We start from the raw sequence: 21,422 nt of genomic DNA, 5'->3' as shown, positions 1-21,422 counted from the left end.
CCAAAAGAAGACACATGATCACAATGTTCTCTCTAGCATTATTTTTTAAAGTTGTATTACTTGCTAATTTGCCTCATAATGGTAAATGTATAACATACTGGCCTGATATGTGCCAAGCCTTGGTTTCAGCTTTGTGAAGATACTGTGGCTCACTGAGCTTCATAACCTATAACCTTATAAATTCAGCACTATGCAGGAGCCAGTTATGACAATGAGGAACTGCCTTTGTATTCATCTAAGTCCCAGCTTCATTTAGGAGCTGGATTGATCTTAGGAATAATAGTACCTATGTCTTGGGTTAGCTGTGGAGTTAAACGTGCTACTGTACATGATGTCCTTAAAACAATGCATATGTTAGGCTATATAGTATTTGCAGGGAGCAGTGGTACTAAGATTTCCCAGCGTACAAAAAGGGAAGCAGAGGGACAGGCCAATGAAGCCACCTGCTTAAAATTACAACTGATCAAACAATTCTAGAGCCCACTGAATCATTACACATACCTTTTACTGTATAATTTATTTTACAAGAAACATGAAATTAACCTAAAATGAAGGAAATAACAATCCACATCAAAAATCAGTGGCCTACTTTTCTATTATGTTAACTACAAAGGAATGTCAAGAGGTCTCAACATACCTGACTGGACAAAACAAGCTATGAAACAGAACACAAAGATAATCCTACCTGTGTGTGTATTTGTACACCTAAACATGCACGTTCAACGTCACAGCATTTAATTCATAATAGTGAACATACTTCTAAAGAATTCAAAAAGGGATTCACAAGCCCAGTTGAAGTTCCGGTTCTCATAAATTGTTTCTGTAACAACTGAGCAAGTTTAATTTTACTACAAAACAACTACCCCACTCCACACCTACTAGAGAAAGCAAAGCAGTCTAGATAAAGGAGTGCATGTGTGTCTCTCACCTGCTATCAGGGAAGGCAGAACCTGATTTCCTCAGGGCCAGAGGTAATCAGTTCTCAGTTTTTCCTAGTTCTTAGTTTCATGACAGGGAAACTCCCCTTGATGCCTTGCCTCCATGTTCCCCACACTTGTCCAGCCTTCTGCTCCCCACTTCACCACAACTTGGGGCTCTTCCAGTGGCTCTGCTCCTTGTGACCACCAGGAACAAAAACTTCATCCAGACACTTGCCTGACACCCAAACCATGGCACCCTTGAGTTTAGTGCACTCTGTACAGAGGTAGTTTTCATCATTCATTACCATTTCCACAAATTCCCTTAATTTTGCCCAATTCTTTGCATCCTTCATCTCCATTATTTTACAGCTCGCAACTTTGTCTTGACAATTACAAAACACCGTGCTTCCTCGAAAAATCTGAAGACTTCTGCAAACAACGGTTGAAAACAGGTGGACTCAGAAACATTTCCTCTATGAGAGTGCAACTCTACCCCTGGAGGTCAAAATGTAGTAAAAATGTACATTTACCTTCTTCACTGCTCACAAGAACTCCATTTAGCAGAGACTATTTCATCTCCATGTTATAGAAGAACAAACCAAACTTTTGACAGTTTAACACTTTGCCAAAGTCACGAGGAAGCTACTACATAATGAGTTGGAACATGATGTGTGTCACTCTGACACAAAGCAGAGTAAACAGCAGCCTAGGATTGAGGGCACTGGGGCCACTCTTCTGAGCTCACGGTGCAGCTGTCACTTCCTAGGGACCTAAATATCCATGGCCCTTCATCATGTGGAAATGCAGATGAGGGCGGCATTGCCTAGGGAGATTCACCTCTGGCATGAAGGAGTAGGGAGGCCACAAATCCCCTCCCCCAAAAGCAACTATAAAGCTGGATTAAACCGCCAAAAGCAACCCTTTCAGCACAGGAGAGATAATCAGCACACCACAAACTAAGACACTTGATGCACAGAAACTACTGAACCCGAGAGCAAGGCAGAGGGAAGCACCCACACAAAGGGAGCGGACTTCTTATCAGGAACCGGGGAGGCCAGAGGCAGAAGAAAGACACATCAAAAATGCTGAAAGAAATTTGTAAGAAACTGTTAACCAAGAATTTTATATCCAAAACAATGCAAGAGTTAATAGGAAAAATTAAACATAAAATAAAGATATTCCTCTGTAGAAAAGAGGTTGAGTAAACATGTTGCTAGCAGGCCTGTCTTATTAAAAAAAATGTATCAAAAAGGAAGTGCTTCCAATTCAAAGACAGTAACCCTTGGTGATGACTGTAAATAATAAACACAGGCAAAATAAGTTAATGCAAAATAGTAGGAACACAATGTGTCTCTTCTTCTTTAAGGGATATGAGATGGTGTAAATCAATAACCGTAACTGCTTAAGTCACAACATGTTACACACGGATGTGATATTGGGAAATGGCACAAAGGAATTCTGGAGGCAACAGAGAAAGTTAAAGTCCATCTTACCAGAACTAATAATATTTTGAAGTAGACTGTAACAACTAACAATACAAACAGTGATCTATGGAGGAATCACAAAGAAAACTACTCCAAAAATAATGTTTAAAAAAAAAACCCAGTGATGAATTTAACTGGTATTGAAAGATGTGCGTTGAACACAAAAGAATGCAACATAGGAACAAACAGAAAAATGAAATTTTTTTTAAAAAAACCAAAAGCAAAACAACGGGTATAAATCTAACATATCAATTACATTAAGGGCTGGGGTTGTGGCTCAGTGGTGAGGCATTGGGTTCAATCCTCAGCACCACATAAATAAAATAAAGGTATTGTGTCCATCTATAACTAAAAAAACTTTTAAAATAATTACATCAAATGTGATGGGCTGAACCCATTATTCCAGGAGTCAGCAAACTACAGTACAGGCTACTGACAAAGTCCACCACCATCCTTACTGCAGCGTTCACGCAGATCCTCCTCAGCAAACCCCATTTGTAAAGGTCAAAGGACTGAATGTTCTACCCCCAGATTGAGAACAAAGCAAGATGCCTGTGCTCACCACCTCCAGTGGATACTGGACTGAAGGGTTAAGCCAGAAGAAAGTAACATGTGTCCAAACTGGAAAGTAAAATCACAAAACTTATTTTTATTCACAGCTGACACAATTTTTTGTGTAAAGCTTAACACACACAACTACAAGCCTACAAAGCTTGTACCAACAACAGAATTATAAGCAAACAAAATAAATTTAAATTCTTACCTCACACAATATGTAAGAATTAATTAAAAATGCATCATAGACCTAAATGTTAGAGCTAAAACTAAAATTCAAAGAGAAAACTTATGATGCTGGTTTAGACAGAGTTCTCAAACATAATACCGTAAGGCACAATATTACATTTTAAAAAGAACTGATGAGACATCAATTAAATTTTTAAAAATTAAAAATGTTCATGTTTCAAAACAAACCATTAAGAGAAAGACAAGCTACAGATTTGGAGAAAATACCTGTAAATTGTAACTGAAAAGAGACTTGGGCCAAGTTCTTTAAATACAGAATTCTTATAACTGAATAAGACAAGTTACCCAATTTTACAAATGAGAGAACAGGTGAGGGTATAGTTCAGTGGCAGAGCATAAACTAAATGTGCCAGAGGTGCTGGGTTCAGGTCCCAGAAACACTTACACACGAGTGCAGAGTGCAAGACCTAGTAGAGCTTTCACCAAAGATTTGTACCAAAGATTTTTACCGTGGCTAAAAAGCACATGAAAAGGTCCTTAAACTATTATCATTAGGAAAATATAAATCAAAACTGTAAGGAGATACTATTTTTCACACACCCTCTAAAACGAAAACAACAATATCAAGTGAAATCAAGAATGTAGAGAAAATGGAAACCTGATACATTGCTGATATGTATAAATAAATGAATGACAGGGCTGGTGCATTTCAGATCCCCCAGAAACCAGCCTCTGTCAGGTCACACAGATCATCTTGTTTCTTACTTTTTTATAGTTGCATAGTACTTGCACCTTGACGGGGGTGGGGGGGGGTGGGGGGGGTGTTAGTACCTGAGGAACTCAAGTTTCTCATCTTCATTTCAGTTAAAATTTATCTGTCTTCCTTTATTATCTGCCCCTTTTAATGTCTAAAGAAACTCCTTCTACACTGAAATACACTTTCTTGTGCATTTCCTGTAAAAAAAAAAAAGTACTAAAGCTTTGCTTTTCACATTTAAATAACTAATTAATACAGTACTGATTTATGCATGAGGTAGAAATTTCATTTTTCCACATGGATAACCACTGGTTTAACACATTCATAGAAAAATACTGACCCTCATAAGAATCAAAGATATACAAACAGTAATGAGAGTTTCTAATTATGATATTCATTAAATATAACCTTAATATAATTGAAAAATTAATTTCACAATATGCAACTCTTTAAAAACTTATACTTTCACTTAATAATGCTATTTTTGGGCTGGGGAGGTAGCTCAACTGGTAGAGTGCTTGCCTCGCAAGCACAAGGCCCTGAGTTCAATCCCCAGTACCACAAAAAAAAAAAAAAAAAAAAAAAAATGCTATTTTTATGTATCTTAAAGAAATAATACAAAACCAAAGCAAAATAATCTTCCCTGCATTGTGATTTTAAAAATGAGTTTAAAAAATCAGAAGCATCGTAAGTCCAACAGTTATGAGAACAATAAACAAAATCCTTGCATATCTACACAATGGAACTTTAGGGAACCAAGAAAATTGGTAAGTATACAATTATAAATGACATGGGAGAAAAGTTCATATTGTTCATTTGTTAAATGCAAAAACACAGGAAACAAAATTATATGTAAAGTGTAGTCTCAATTATGTAAAAAGAATAGGGAGGAAAATTGGACCAGAAAGAAGTACAGAACTATTAATGAGATGACAAGTTCTTTGTAAATGTTATTTTCAATATTTCATTTTGAAAATATTCTGCACTGAACATGTAGTATGCTTCTAAGAATAAAGTCTATGAACTTTTCTGTTCTGAAAAGAACATTTTTTAAAGAATCTTTGGTAAATCTACCAAGTTAAAGCAAAGTGAAAGTTTTTTTTTTTTTTCTTTTTTTGGCCTTTAGTTATATCACAACCACCAAAAAAAAAACTACTAGATGAGACTATTATTTTTGCTTTATTAGGACCTAGAAAGCCTCCTCCTCCTTTTTCCATGCAAAATTATTTTCTGTAAAGCTGAAATGAAAATTTTATACTGGTGTGTGTGTGTACAGCTACCTAGACATAGACAAAGAGACACAAACACATACAACCACATACAGTCAGGGACTGGTCTTAAATATTCAAAGTTTAAATAATAAGAATAATGAACCCACCAACTTTTGAATAACATTCTATCCTCCTGACTGTTTACATTCCACACTTAATGACTGTAACCATTCCCTGGCACATACCAAAACTTGATTCTCCCCTACTCCTGGCAAAAGCAGAGTTCTGGTTAAACGCAATTCTTGCCTTTGCCAGGTCTCCATCCACACCCATGAATGTGGATGGGAAACAATCACTGACTACTCTCACTTCATACTCATGACCACACACTTCAGGTGACTGCACTTCCCTGATCCACTCCCTCTCTCCTTTCTGACCATTCCACATCATCCCTCGCCTTTCCTTACCTCTGTAATCACCGCTCCCCATATTCAACCTCAACTAATGCCCAAATCCCAACATGACTGAGAAAACCAAGGACATCAAGAGGATACTTTGGACCCTCCCCAGCACATCTGCCCACTGGGCCACATCTGTTTCCACATCCACCTCCTCCCTGCTCCTTTCTAAAGACAGCCCTCCACACTGCATCTCCTAGCAGTTCCTGTTTCTCACACAAAAGCCAACTAGTCTTGATCCCACTGCCCTACCCACTGTGGGCCCACCCTCTAATCCCTCAGCAGCAAGCCACCTGGAGGACTGTGTCAACCCGGTTTTCTCCTGCAGCCACAGGGGAGCCTGCTCGACTCCAGTCCTGGTGCTCAGGCCTTCTCTGATGCTCTACTGAGTGCCTTTGACCACGCCTCGTTCCCCAACACAATCTGACCTCTTTGCTACAAGGACACCACACTCATGGTCACTCCTCAGACTCCTCTGCACGTTTCCGACACTCCACTGAGAATTTTGGTCCTCTTCTCCACCTATATTCACTCCCTTCATGATTTCACTCATTCTCATGGAGCTAAACAGCATCTAGGTGCCACCCACTCCCAAATTCTTATCTCTTTATTCTAGACTAATTATATTCAAATCCCTTCTTGATGTTGCCACTTGGGTGTTATAGGTATCTGAAACGGCATATTCAGCACCACACTCTGGATCTTTCCCACCCTATCTCCAAACCTGCTCTGCTTGCAGGCTCTCCCACTTCCACTTATGGTGACTTCATTCTTCCAACTGCTCAGATCAAAACATTCAGAAAAAGCTGGGCACAGTGGCACACACTATAACCTCAGTGGCTGGAGGGGCTGAGGCTGGAGGACCACAAGTTCAAAGCCAGCTTCAGCAACTTGGCAAGAACTTGCCTCAAAATAAAAATAAAAAGGCTGGGGATGTGGCTCAGTGATTAAACACCCTGGGTTTAATCCCCAGTACAAAAAAAAAAAGAAGTTCAGAATCACCCTTGGTTCCTTTCTTTCTAATATCTCACATCCAATGCCACCAAACCCCACTCTCATCTACCTTCAAAATAAATACAGAATCCAACCACTTTCTACCACTCTACCCAAGCAACTGTCCTCTCTCACCTGTATCACTGTAATCACCTCCCAATTAGTTTTCTTGCTTTCTCCTTTGGCTGGGTTCAGACTTCTCTCCAAATGGCCCCAGTGCTCAGGGAACTGGGACAGACGCTGACACTGGCTACTGCTATTACCCTGAATAATAAAGCCCTTTATCTCTGATTCTGGAGTCTCATGATCTTTGCCAGCATTCATGAAATTTAGCAAGTTAACTTGTTAGCATGTTAGCTTGCATATAAGATAAAATATGAGATCCTTCTCTGTTCTTTTCTTGGTACCAGGGATTGACACCAGGGGCTCTTAACCACATCCCAAGCCCATTTTTATTTTGAGACAGGGTCTCATTAAGTTGCTTAGGTCTTCAAAGTTCTTGACAAGTACATAAAAACAAAAATAAGTGATGTATAATAAACATAATAAAATTGCTGTGACTTCATTTAGGGCCTGTAGATCCTACAATAAGCTCTTCTTTAAAAAGCAGTATGAAGTGTTTACATCGTTACAAAGGAGTATACAAAAATTAAATATAACCAAATTTATAAAAATGGACTTAAAGTTGCCACATATTTTTAAACTGAGTAAGAATGAATTTATAATTGCAATTTTTAAGTGGTTCACTCATATTCTGTAGGCTAGTGACACTAAAACATGGGGTAGCTCTCACCTAAGTTTGCAGGATGACACTGAGTGAATCTCCTCTCTCAGTTTCAGTTATCCCATATAAAATGAGATTAATCTCTAAGGCATGTCCAGTTCTAGAAGTATCTGATTCAATGAAAATAATGAAAACATGCAGAGAATTAGCTGTTTAACCTGCAGAAAACTTTTACATGAATGTTTCCTAGCATATTTCACTGTAACTATGCTCAATACATTCCTGTTAAAGTGAATATGAAGCATATTCATAACTTCAATCATCGAAAACTGTTAATGGAGCCAGCTTATAAGAATTAATCAATGAAGTAAGTTTTCAGCTCTCCTCAGACTTTTACAAGTTGCACTTAAAAAGCAGTGCACCTGGGTGGGTCTGTAGCTCAGCGGTAGAGCACTTGGGTTCGATCCTCGCCACCACATAAAAATAAATAGACACTGTGTCCATCTACAAAAAATATTTTTTAAAAAAGCAGTGCACCTATGTACCAACACATCACTGTCCTTGTGTAGATACATACTTACTTTCTAGTGTATATATTTTCATACCTGCCTAGGCACTTACCAATTGAAAGAAGCATGTTTTAAGAAATATTTGGTCTTGTCTCCAGTTCCTGATATCAATATCCTAAGCCTTTTGAATCTCCCGAGTGACATTAAATATATTTTGTTTTCAATAAAAAGCCTCTTTCAGAGACACCTGAGTTTATAATAATAGGTGATTTAGAGTGGGGCTCCTAGAAAGACCAAGCAATCTCAGTGTGGGAGCTTTCAGCCCCAACCCTACACCACAGAGGGAAGGGGAAAAATGGAGATGGAACAGAGGCTGCAAACACTCTGACCTGATTCAGAAAGCTCTGGACTAAGAGAAGCAGTAAGAGTAGGGTACCTGAGAAGGCACAGAAGCACACCAGCCTGTTAACTTGCCCTGCACCTGTTCTGTCTGGCTGCTCCTGAGTTGTATCCTTTGTAATAAACCAGTAAATGAAAGTGAAGTGTTTCGGTGAGTCCTATGAACCATCCTAGCAAATTGTCAAGTCTGAGAAGGCTACGGGAAACCTGATTTACATTCAAACAGTCAGAGGAGCAGTTTACAACTGGCACTGAAATGGAGGCAGCTTGGGATACTGAGCCCTCGACCTGTGGGATCTGTGCTAACTCTGGACAGTTTCAGAACTAAAGAGAAAGTTTTCATGTCAGAGATCTGGTTCAGGTGGCAGTAAACAAGCCTTATTTCTTCACTGTATTTTAGACTGGGTTTCCTGTAACTATTACTTTGACAAACTGATAGTTTCTCAATCTGAAATCAGTGAAGACTTGGGAAGAACTGATAAAAGAAATCATGTATGTGTTGAAAATATAGCACATCCGACAGGTACATGGGCCCATGTCCCCAATCCTAGCTACTTGAAGGACTGGCAGGAGGAGTGCAAGCTCAAGGCCAGTCAAGGCAACTTAGTAAAACTTGTTTCAAAAAATAAAAAGGGCTGGGGATGTAGCTCAGTGATAGAATGCACCTGAGTTCAATCCTCAGTAACATAAAAAAATAAAAGAAAGAACATACAGCACCCCCAACTCGTTAAGATCCTTAATGACCCCCACATCCTCCCTACCTTATTGACTAAGGTACAATCAGGTGACCCTTTGAAATAATGTAATAAATCCAGGCCTCTAGGATGAGAAATGTAAAACACTTTTAATGTAGTTGTTTTAATACAATTCCCCTATAATCATAACTGACACAAATTAAAATCAATTAACATTTTAACAAATGCTAATAAAACCATTTTAGCTGAAAATACTACAAATTCCTTAAAAATCTTACTACTTTCATTGCCTATGGGAAAGTTAATCTACCAGGCAGAAAAGAACTTTTAAGAATTTCTGACAAACTAAACTATTAACAGGGTCCAAAGAGGAGCTGTTCTGCTGTTTCTGTGTTGATTCTGGGTCAGATACTATAGCAAATAGGGCCATGAAGAAGTTCCTTCATTACTTTCTTCAAGATTGAAAAGTAATCTGTTTAACATACAAAAACCTCTAAAATTTACTGAACTATTAAAACAAAACTTTTTAACTTCTGAAAAGCAACATGTACATAACTGAGTAACAAAACTGCTTTGACTGCTCCCTGAGCCTTTAGATCATAACACAAAAGCTCCAATTTAAAAAGCAATTTGTTAATTATTCAAATGCTTTTGCATACAGAACATAAGATATTTTCATTTAGTTTGCACTAGAGAATATGTACTTTCAGTTAAAAATAATCTTCTCATTTTCCAAAGTGCTACCCAAATTAAGAATGGGGTTTTAGGATGACAGATTTGAGATATAAAAAGTAATTCAAGCAAGATTTATTATTAAATGTACATTAAAAGCCAATGTAAAACTCATTCATTGATCATCAGAACTATATGGAATCTTGGACAGCAATAACTATTTAAATTAATAATATAGTCCTGTTAAATAACATAAAAACCTTACCAACTGGAAGGGTTATTTGCTTTGAAAAATAAATTTGAGTGTTCAAAGTAATCATTTATTGTGAGTTCCCCAAAATGAGATCTCTTTATGTTTTTAAAAAGACCCAAGTTAACAAAGAACCCAATCAATAAATGGGCTAAGGAACTGGACAGACAATTCCACAGAAGATATACAGGCGATCAACAAATATATGCTCATCATAAAAATTCTCATCATCTCTAGTAATTAGAGAAATGCAAATCAAAACCACCCTAAGATTTCATCTCACTCCAATTAGAATGGCTATTATCAAGAATACAAGCAACAACAGGTTTGGTGAGGATGTGGCGGGGAAAGGCACACTTGTACATTGCTGGTGGAGTTGCAAATTGGTGCAGCCACTCTGAAAAACAGTATGGAGATTCCTCAGACAACTTGGAATGGACCCCTCATTTGACTCAGTTACCCCACTCCTCGGTTTATACCCAAAGGATTTAAAATCAGTATACTACAGTAACGAAGCCACATCAATGTTTAGAGCAGCTCAATTCACTAAAGCTATGTTGTGGAACCAACCAAGATGCCCTTCAACAGTTGAATGGATAAAGAAACTGGTATATATACACAATGAAATATTATTCAGTCATAAAGAAGAAAAATTATGACATTAGTAGGTAAATGGAAGGAGTTGGAGAATATCATGCTAAGTGAAATAAGCTAATCCCCCAAAACCAAAGGCCAAATGTTTTCTCTGATAAGTGGATGATGATACACAATGGGGGAGGGGGGTATAGTAAGAGAAGAATGGAGGAACTTTGAATTGTGTAGAGGGAAATGGAGTGGGGGAAGGAAAGATAGTGGACTGAGAAAGACATCATTACCCTACGTACATGTATGATTACACAAATGGTGTACATTCAGTATAATCTACATTATGTACAACCATAGAAAGGAAAAGCTGTACCCCATTTGTGTACAATGAATCAAAATTCAGTCTGTAAAAATAAAAAATAAAAAGAGACCCAAGTTAAAAAAATTCATCTTACCCACTGAAGATCAGTAGGTATTTCATAAATTAAGTTACCCAGATATCAGTGACACAGATGTGGTTTCAGGAGATCATGAAATGAAAACACATTATAATTATTTAAAGAAAAATTAGACCTGGCTTCCCCCAAAATAAAGGGCTTAATATTCTCTTATGCTAGCAAAAAAAAAAAAAAAAAAAAAAAAAAAAAAAAAAAAATTAAAAAAAAAAGAGAGAGAAAGATTTGGGTAATCTCCTGACTAAACATATGCTTCTTAATCTCCACTATCACCCCTAAACACAGAAACAATGAAAGCTGGAAAGCAAAGTATAGTTAATGATAACAGTGTAAACTGGCTTAGACAAACTAGAGGAAACTAAAATCCAAGCCTGGGCTTGGTGTGTAGCTCAGGGGTTGAACACTTGCTTAGTATGCACAAGGCCTTGAGTTCAAGCCAGAATCACAAAAAACAATTTAAAAAATAAAATAAAATAAAATCTAAAGGCCGGGTGGAAAACACCAAAAACAATCTGAAAAAAGGTATCACAAATCTAAAGCAAATCAGATGCTAGTCTTATTATAAGGGGCAAGGAGAAAATAGGAAGAACTATAAGAAACTAAAATCTTTTTCACTGTCATAATTAAAAATTCAATAAAAGAAAAATTAAAGATAGGAAAAAAAAGGGAAGAAAAAAAATGAAATTTCCCTGGAACTTATTAAGTTTACAGATTCAAATGCTCAATGGAAGGCTTGGTACATTCAAAAAAAGACAAGAACAATGATCAAGCACAGCATGTTGAAATCTGTATTTAGGAGATAATACCAAGGTCCTGAAAAACCTCTAGAAAGAGAAGAAAAAAGACACACAAATGCTTGGGACACAGGTGGCACCTGGCTCAACAGTAACATTTGGAAGCTAGATGACAATGGAGCAATGCCTTCAAAATTCCAAGAGAAAATGTACCTTCAACAACGACACTCGCTTATGGCTCAGTGCTCTCCTTGTGGTCATCCCCATTTACTGGACCCTCACAGGACCACATGCCTGGTTCTGGCCAAAGAACTACCAGCCTATAACCCCTCAGCACCCTCGCATCTGCCTGGGGCGACAGGAGGGAGCCTGCAGGTGAAAATGGACTAATGCAAAGGAAGACAAGCCCACCACAGATGTTATGAAAGAAACAAACCTTCAGTTCACACTGAGATTTCACAGTTAAGCTGTCACTACCACATAACCTATTCTGTCCTGACTAAAATAAGATGCATCCCTCTCACCATCGTTCTCAGAATGGGCAAGGAGGATGAGCTATCAAAGCAAGAGCATGAACCCAAAAACAAAAACAAGGAGCCCCACTTAGGAAAGAGGAGAAAAGAATCCCCAGATGGATGGCGCAGGCTCCTCCTCTTTTCAGATCCTGACCCTGCCTTCAGTATCTCTCCCCAGTCAAGCACAAGTCACCCTCCCAGAGCCAGCTTCACCGCCACATCCTCCAGGAAGTCACAGATCCAAATGCCCAGCTCCCAGGATTACATGATAACATCTGGCCTCGCCGGCAAGGAAACTACATCTGTCAGACCCCAATCTGAAATCTGCCAGTGCTGCTCTATGATATGCAACTTTGGGTAAATTGCATAACCTCAACTTCCTCACCAGCTGTGTAAGGACCAGCTATAATCAATAAGGGTCCTTCTATCTCTAATAAACCATGGCAATTCTGCAAATGTATAAGACCACTAAAATCCTAATACAATTCTGGATGCTGGTACCTGCTTATACATTCTGCCAGACTGTGATGTTTGAAAAATGTTATTCCCTAAAAATGTTTCTTTTTTTAAACTTTTTAAATGCAAAAAATGACTATTGTCAAAGGAGATATTTCAAAAACAAACTTAAGCTTTAACAACACACTTTCAGTATAAGCATTAAATCAGAATTTACATAAGGAAAGCAACACGCATACAAAGTATTAAATCTACCAATGAGAATTCATCTTAAAATGACTTAAAATTCATTTTAAAAGTGTTAAGACTGCAGCCTCAATCATCCAGCATGTTAACAGTATGATCAGAGTAAGGTCTACCACAAAAATCACCACAGGTACAATCAGCACCCAATATCTGGCCCTCAGAGCTCTTACTGAACATGCCTTGTTTAAATAATTCTAAAGACTGAATTCATGACTAATATTTTATAAAAATCTATTAAGCACAAGTGTGTATATTAAATACAATCCCGTGCTGTCACAAAACTGCTACCCTTAGATTGATGGTACCTTCAGAGGACCAGATTTACTTGCTGGAAAATCAATATAGCACAGTGACCACAAAGGTCTACGATGTTCAGAGGCTACTGAACTGTCAGAGACATCGTAGCCTTCCCCCTCTCTCTGCTAGAAGCTAGTGCTGGGGAAATAGGTTATTCAACCCCCAGTCTCCAGGGATGGTGCCCTTTCAAAAGTTTTAAGAAAATATTTTAGTGTGGACACCATGAGGAGCAATAAAACAGCATCAGACTAACATCATCCGAGCTGAAGCAGCTGTAGAAGACAAGGTCTCGCACCAACAAAGTACAAAGGCCCCAATGCCAAATTCTGTCCCAGTGATCACCCAGTGCCAGGTCTAATCGGCCCCACCTTAGCACTGTGCACACTAGTGACACTCCGCAGATGCCCATTTGCTTCACTCTTTTGTTTTTCTTGTCCCTTTGGTCTCACCACCCTTTTCCCATATTCAATGGACTTCTTTAACAAGAAAACCCAAGGGATCGCTTATTAACTACAATACTCCTTTTGACTAATCACAGTATATCTTGAACTTATTACTATTGGCATTTGTATATTCCAGTATCTGGACTAATATATATACTATCTCTCTTACTTTTTCACACTGAGGAAGATAATATTATTATTTTAATAACAAAATAAAAGTTTAAAAAATAAAACCTATAAAACTCAAGTGTTGAAATTCATACCTAGACCCTGCATCCCCATGAGAGACTGCCTGCACTGGTTGCAATCTAAGTCTCTGGTTTGTCTAATTCCAAATCAGTTTTTCCTTCTTGCTTGATTCTACATCAGAAAACGGAAGATGCCAGGAAGCTCCTGATACCTGAGGTTTTGCTTTACTAAACTATGTAAGCTAATGCCAAGGAAAATGTGCTTTGCAGTGGTTACTTTCCAAACACTAAATAACTACACTTCCAGAAGTGGGAAGATCTGTGCACCCATGGTGAAAGCCAGGTGGGGCCCAGAGTCAACTCAGACATCCTAGGGTTGCACACTGTGTGGGGTTGTGTGGGCCATGCACTACAGGTCTTTGGTTTATTAGTGCTGTGATTTATTCAGCAGAGCAAATCAGCTAACACAGGGATAAACAAGCAACACAAACACCAATGGCTTTCTAAGATCTACAGACTGCCTTTGCCCTTAACGTGTTGAAAACCATATACACATTTTTATATACCATGTCGCTCCTCAGTGCCAAGTCCCTCAGGATGTGTTCGGAACAGACAGACCATGGCAGGCATACTGCCCTCAGCTACATGCACTGGGTAGACAAACTAGGCACAAGAAACATTAAAAATACAGACAGCATTAAGTATAACTCATGAAACACTTAAGGTGATTACTAGGGATTACTAAAAGAGCCCTGAGGTTGTGATGCTGGCAGGAAGATCTCAAGAAGAACCAACCACACAAAAAGCCACTGAAGGCACCGCAGGGAAACAACTACCATGTCAAAGATGGAAGTCAAAACGGCATAGAAAGAACACAGTGTGCAAAGGCTAGGGCCTAACTCTGTGGAAAGCAGAAGCAGGCAGAAATCTTGTATTCTAGGAGAGTTTGAATTTTACTTTAAATAAACATATTCTTAGCTGGGCATGGTGGCACATGCCTATAATCCCAGTGGCTCAGGTGGCTGAAGCAGGAGGATTGCAAGTTCAAAGACAGTCTCAGCAACTTAGGGAGGCTCTAAGCAACTCATCAAGACCTGCCTCAAAAAATTAAAAGGGCTGGGGATGTGGCTCAATGGTTAAGTGCCTCTGGGTTCAAATCCCTGGTACCAAAAAACACACACGCACACACACATATATATTCTTCCTACAACTATAAGATGGCTTATTATTCCACTCTAGGAACAAGACTTAGAGAGGATCTAACCCTGCTCTGGTCACAGCTAGTAAATGGAAGCTCTTAACACCTCCTGAGATCCTCTGTGTGCAGTGTGGGAACTGAGAGTCTAATGACTATATCAAAACCTCAACAAGACCAAAAGCCACCTACTGATAAAAGATAACTGTCCCAAGCAAGGAGACTCTGAAGGTGTGTGGATCATCCACGAAGACGCTGATGTCAGTTTAAGGAAATCATGCCCTTAATCCTGAAACCTTCACTAAGTGATCGCTAAAACAACACACCAAATGGCACACAAATAACCCACACGACATTACAGCCATTTCACTCTCAGGGCAACAGAACACAAGTCCCATCACTTCTTCTCTTTTAACACCTGGACAATTATTTCAATCACTCCATTATTTAAGAAAGTTTCCCCCTTTATGACATATACTGATATTAGAATTTTCTTCTTTATAAAAGGAATAATTTTACAAGAGTACTTGGGGGGGGGGCACAGATGTAAATGCCATGTCTAGAAATGGAAGAGATCACAGGTCTGAAGTAGATGATCCTCACTTCCAATAAAGAGGGTAACAAACAAAACATCGAAAAGTTATCTTAGCAGTGGGTCACTTGCTTACCTATCCACCTTAAGCAGTGAAACAGAAGGTACCCAAATGCACCAGCTATTACTAGATTATAAACATGAGGTATTTGGCCTCAAACTTGCAAAGCATGCATCATACTTCCAATATGTACATCAGCTCGTTTCTCATAATTGCATATTTTTAAGACGCAATAACAATAACTGCAACAAATTCAGAAATGGACATAGCATTCTCCCCTTTTCAAAGTATGCCATGACTTTTGGATAAGATCACATAATTACTTCTACAAGCAAAATGAAACACAAAGTTGTCTGAAAACTGGCCAAAATGGAGAGAACCAGTAGGGTTTCCTCTGAAGAGTGGAGTCACACAAGGACACAGTCTTAAGGCGACCCTTGCTTTCTGTCTCCAGATGAGGACCACTAAAAAGAACACCTTTTCAACTCTCCTAAAGGGAGACTGCAGGAAAACACGGGTAGGGAAAGTAACCAGCAATCTGGTTGAAAACCCAGACTTTGTCCACACAACACTCAGTGCTGCGCCTGGCACCCAAATCCCTTCCCTGCCACTCCCTGCAGATGGCCTTTCAAGGGAGGAAGGCAGGTGACACCCTGTGGGTGTGCCCCTGGGTGGAGAAGGGACTTAAGGCCTACCTGTCTTCCACTATAAGGAAAAGGGGCAAAGGGTAAGTGCTTGCTATCAAGTCATTAGTATTTTTAAAAAATAGAGAAAAAGCGTTTTCAGAGAGATGATGAATAGAGTTCCAAAAAAGAGGTTCAGACGAATAACCTGGCTGATGGTTACCCAGACTGCAAATGAAAAGCTCTGGCAAACTCCAGATCATTACATTCTCCTAAGAATCCCTATCAAGTCAAATGCCAGGAGCCAGCATCTAAAACAAGGAGGAGGAGGGAGGGCTTGGAACCAAAGGTTAAGGCCACCTCCCCCATCCCTTTTTGTTTTCTGAACAGGGTTAGATCCTGAACCTTCCCACATCCATGAAGGCAGGACTGAGGAGGAATTAGAATGGAAGGCGGACAGTATCGCAGACTGCACTAGGTCTCCTGTGTTTTCTCTGTGAAAGCTGGTAAACAATGCCATTCATGTTTCTAAACAACGCTGATTCTTCCCGGCACTAAATACTCTACTTAAAATTCATTCATTCAAGCCAGCGAGGTGGATTTCACGTTGTGGGTGCCGGTGGGCTAAAAATAAAATCTCAAGGCGAACTGCTGCCCGCGGTGGCTGGGAACGCCAGCTATTTCACCTTGAAGCAGACTGAAGTTTACTTTGATTACAAATGTATCTTTATTCCCAGGAACCAAGGAAACTGCGAGCGTATCAGGGAGCGGCAGCCCGATTCTCGCCACTGCCGACCCGCGACCGAGGGCACAGCGGGGGACCCGCCGACGCGAGCCTCCGCCGCCGGCGCCAGCGCGCCGCCCCCGCCCGCGGCCCCGGTGCCACCGAGTGCGCGGGGCGCCCGCTCTCCCACCCCGCGCCGGGTGCCGGACCTGCCCGGGCGCCCGCGGCCCTGCGCAGAGCCAGCCCGGCGACGCGAAGTTGCCAACTCCGGGCGCCCGGGGCCCGCCCCGCGCCCGGCGCCCTCAAACTCCGCCCGCCCCCGGCGCGTCGCGGCGGCGGCGTCCGCCCCGCGCCCCCCGGGTCGCGGCCTCCGGCCCGCACGCCGCCGGGAGCAGCGCCGCCAGGCCGCGCCGGCCGCGGGCAACAAAGGCGGCGGCCGGCGGGCGCGGAGGCCGAGGGTCGGCGGCGCCGCCGCGGCCGCGCAGGCCTCGGCCCTCCCGCCGCCGCCCCGCCCCGCCCCGCCGGCCCCGAGGCGGCCCGGCCTCGCCGCGCTCACCCGCGCCCGCGCCCCCGGCGGAGACGGCCGCGCAGGAACCCGGCGGCGGCGCGAGCCGGGCGGCCCGAGCCCGCCGGCCTCCCGCGGGCCCCGCGACGCTCACCGGCGGCCGCCCGGGCCCGCTCCTCGCCCGCGCCGGCGCGACTGCCGCGCTCGTCCCCTGGCCCGCAGCTCCGCCCCGCGCCGCCCGCCTCCGCCTCCGCCTCCGCCTCAGCTTCGGCCTCCTCCTCCTCCGGCAGGGCGCGCGGCCGCGGCGCCCCGGCCCGAGCCGAGCGCTGCGAGGACCCGGCGGCGCCCCGCGCCCTCTGCTCGCCCGGCGGGCGGGGCTCGGCGCGCGGGGCGGGGCGGCGGGCGCGAGGGGGCGGGGCCGCGCGGCGGGCGGCGCGGCGCGGGGTCTCCCGCCGCCCGGGGCGCGCTCGGGGCCCGCGCGGCGCCGCGGCCCGAGCCCGAGCCCGAGCCCGAGCCCCACGCAGACCTGCGCGGGCAGAGCCACAAGTGGGGCCCGGCCGCGCCCGTTTCACGCCACCTCGCCGTGCCCTCGGTTTTACGGGACTTGCTGCAAGTTCCCCATGGCTTGTGCCCTGGATTCCAGGACGACTCATGGGAAGTTGTGCATTGGTGACCTGCCTCGTTTCTTTAGAGAAATGTGCTCCCGATGTATGAGCAGTCCCAAAAGATTTCATTACTGTCCACGAGAATCAGCAGGAATTTTTTTATTTCTCTTTTGATGATGAGCAACTAAAGATAAATATTCATACCTCAGTAAAGCTGCTGGGAGCATAAACAGCGTTAAAATCTAGTTTAAGAGTTACCGTGGGCTTTAAAAGTTGTGTTTCTTGAATAGCATGGACGTTTTTAAAAGAAAATTCAAAGTGTGAAGAAATAAGGCTAGGGAAAAAACGTAAAAGGTACTCCAGTGTAAGTTTCTGCTTAAATTATATCTGACTAAAGCAATTTTAAAAATGTTCAAGTAATTAAATTTCTAAAATTATCCAATGTACAATACTCATGTAAGCACAAAATCTGGAATAACAGAAAAATTGGGTCTTTCGGTGATTCAATCAGTTTTAATAACTGGATAGGATAGTATATGCAAAGTTGATATCATCTGTTCAGTATTATCTATCAGACTGCCTGATATCATCTTCAGTTTCAACTTGAATTTATTAATAAAACTACCATTAGTCTTGCCCTAATTTAAACGCAACTCAGTTCTCAGATATCTGATGTTAGTGAATAGCAGAATGTACACTAGAATAGAATTGCTGAAGCAGTTAGTGATGATAACAAGTAGTATTTAGAAAAGCAAACTTTTCCATCCCACCAACTGCGGTTCCAGTGTCTTCTCCTTCCTTCTAGAAAAGGGAACAAGCAGGGGGCTGTGAGGTATGAGCTGGTGCATGATCATACCTGGTCATGAAGTCTGGCAGAGCTGGATCCTGGCACAGCTTTGGCAGTTCATGCAACAATGGGATCTTAAACGAGTTTCTCACTTGTAACTTCTGTTTCTGCTTTCATAAAAGGGATGTGGATGGGTTCTGATATTAACTATGTCAAATTGTTTTCACAATTGCAAAATATACAAAAATCACTTGAGGCCTAGTCTGCAACAATTATTATTACCAGGTAATGTATATTTTCTGAGCCAGCTGTTATCTTAAGCTCTTTTGTACATGTTATGCCCTTTAATTTTAACAGTAGATCTATAAGGTTAGTATTAGCATCATTGTCACAATACAGATGAGGAAACTGAGGCTTCTAGTATTAAGTAGTCAATTACTTTCCCAAAGTCACAGCTATCATGGGGCAAAGCTGCAATTCAGACTTAACGTCTCTGTGACTCCAGAAGGTGAGCACAGCCACTAAATTAAGTGATAACTATTAATAATATAGCAACAATTGTAGTGTAGAAATAATAGTGTCTAAATATACAATTGAAATCTTTCTTGGATGAATTCCAAATACTTCTTGGCTACAGACATGTTGTAATGGTTAATTTAAATTGTTAACTTGATTGGATTAAGAGATGCCAATGATTAAGAGGCTTCTGGGTATGTCAATGAGGGTGTGTCTAGGAATGATGAACATGTAGAATAGAGACCTGAAATGGAGACCCTCCCTAAGGGTGGGCAGTACTGTCCAATAGGATGGTGCCTTGGATGGAATAAAAGTTGGAAGAACAAGGAAGCAGCAGCAGATGCAAGCTCAGTTCTTCTTGAAGAGTTTCTTGATGGCTGCTTCCATCGTCTGAGGATATCTGATTCTTGCTTCTTCACTCTTCCAAAGCAGACTCTGCCAGTGATTCTCCAGGGAGTTTCCAGAAGCCTTCAATCTGGGACTAGGGTAGCAGGTTGATCCCTCTTGTTCTAAGACCTCAGCCTCTTGTACTGCACAGCTACTGTTCCCTCCAGCTCTCCAGCCTGCAGGTGGCCATTGTGGTCCATCCAGCTTCTGGTCTCGTAAACCAATCTAATAATTTCTCTTTTTATAACCCTACTTACTGTTGATTCTGTTCCTCTAGAGAATCCTGACTAATACACATATGTTCTCTTCTTAGATGACTACCATCCAATCTTTCTCTCTAACAGCAGCTCAGTATTCCTTTGGGGGGAATCTTTGTTCATCTACCTTCAGTACAGCTGAGAAATATGGTCATTAGACTCTTGACCAGAATTCACTAATGAGCAAGTGATGCCACCAGAGTAATGCATGGGAGAGAAAGAGGATCAGATCCACTGTAACTCATGCACCTACATGCACCAAATTGACCCTAATGCCAACTCCTAGTCACCACCTAATGTAACCCTGCTTTACTCAGGTTCATCTCTTTCTGTCATTTGCAACCACAAACACTGTCTGATAGATACACCTGCTAAAAGAGTGATGGCCAGGAATCATACTGAGAGTCTATCCTAAAAATGACAAGGGAATATCATTCTGTAACTTCCTCCAAAGAGATCATCTAGAGGCAGGAGGACCCTTACTGATTATCCTCAAATCTTCATTTTGCAAACATGGTCCTAATCTTCAGAAATGCAGACCAAAATTTCACGTGTGTTACCCAAAGCGGAAAAGTTAGAAGTTGAGTCATGACTAAGGTCTCTCAATTTCAAGTCCTATTTGATTTCTAATATTAAACTTCTTTTCTTCTCCTAGAAGGAGCAAAGAAGGAGACTAGATTGGAGAAAATATGATAGAAGCCACTAGGATAAATTGTGTAGCCTCCTACTCCCAATTCTTCAAGAACACCCTCAGTGGTAAAAGAACCCACCGGTCTCCTAGGAAGGGCTTCAAAGTGAGCAAAATCTAACATCCCCCCACTTCCTCACCCCTTTCCTTACCCTTCTGCTGCCCCTTCCTGTCTCTGTGGTTCAGAAGCTGCCTGTCTGCCACTCATTCAAAGTTCCCTGATACAAAACTGGTACTGAGTAGAACATGGACCTGTAAGATTCATATCCTTCCTGGAACCTCAGAATGTGCCTTTGTTGGAAGAGGTGTCTTCACAGCTGTAGTTGAGATGAGGTCATACTGGAGTGGGGTTGGCCCTTAGTCCAGTTGGTGTCTTTATAAGTCATTAGACAGAAACCGACACAGGCAGAGGGGCGACCATGCACAGACACCAAGTGCCACTGAGGCAGTGATTGGAGAGATGCATTCGCAAGCCAAGGAGCACCAAGGATTGCCACCAGGGCCAGAAGTCAGGAAGAGGAAAGGGAGGGTCTTCAGAGAGAGCCTGGCCTTGCTGGTGCCTGGATTTGCACTTCTTGCTTCCAGAACTGTGAAACAATAAGTTTGCCTAATCCTTATTGTCTTAGCCCACCTAGTCTGTGGTACTCTGTTGTGGCAGCTTTAGGACCTAACTCAGCAATCCTAGGTCTGCCCACCTGCTTGCCTGTTCACTGCAGTGAACTCAGTCTTCTCAGAATCAAAGCTTCTCTTTGGAGAGTTCTGCAATCACATGTCCCAGTTCTCCAGAACAGTACCAGGTTATAACTG

General features: G+C 41.8%; 1 protein-coding gene across 2 annotated transcripts in view; it reads right to left on the bottom strand.

The window, feature by feature from the left end:
• The window catches only part of Socs6 (suppressor of cytokine signaling 6), a 31,302-nt gene extending 13,603 nt beyond the window's left edge, over positions 1–17,699 (bottom strand). Inside the window, exon 1 of one of the 2 annotated variants that reach the window (XM_047526833.1) lies at positions 17,530–17,699. The gene's annotated coding sequence lies outside the window, so the exon portion shown is untranslated. Of the gene's footprint in view, positions 1–17,426 lie in introns of both variants that reach the window. The other variant, XM_047526834.1, reaches the window with a different exon arrangement.
• Between the last annotated feature and the right edge of the window lie 3,723 nt (positions 17,700–21,422).

Source organism: Sciurus carolinensis, chromosome 15 (genome assembly GCF_902686445.1).
Source record: "Sciurus carolinensis chromosome 15, mSciCar1.2, whole genome shotgun sequence".
NCBI classification, from domain to species: domain Eukaryota; kingdom Metazoa; phylum Chordata; class Mammalia; order Rodentia; family Sciuridae; genus Sciurus; species Sciurus carolinensis.
This window is presented reverse-complemented; position numbering and strand designations above follow the sequence as displayed.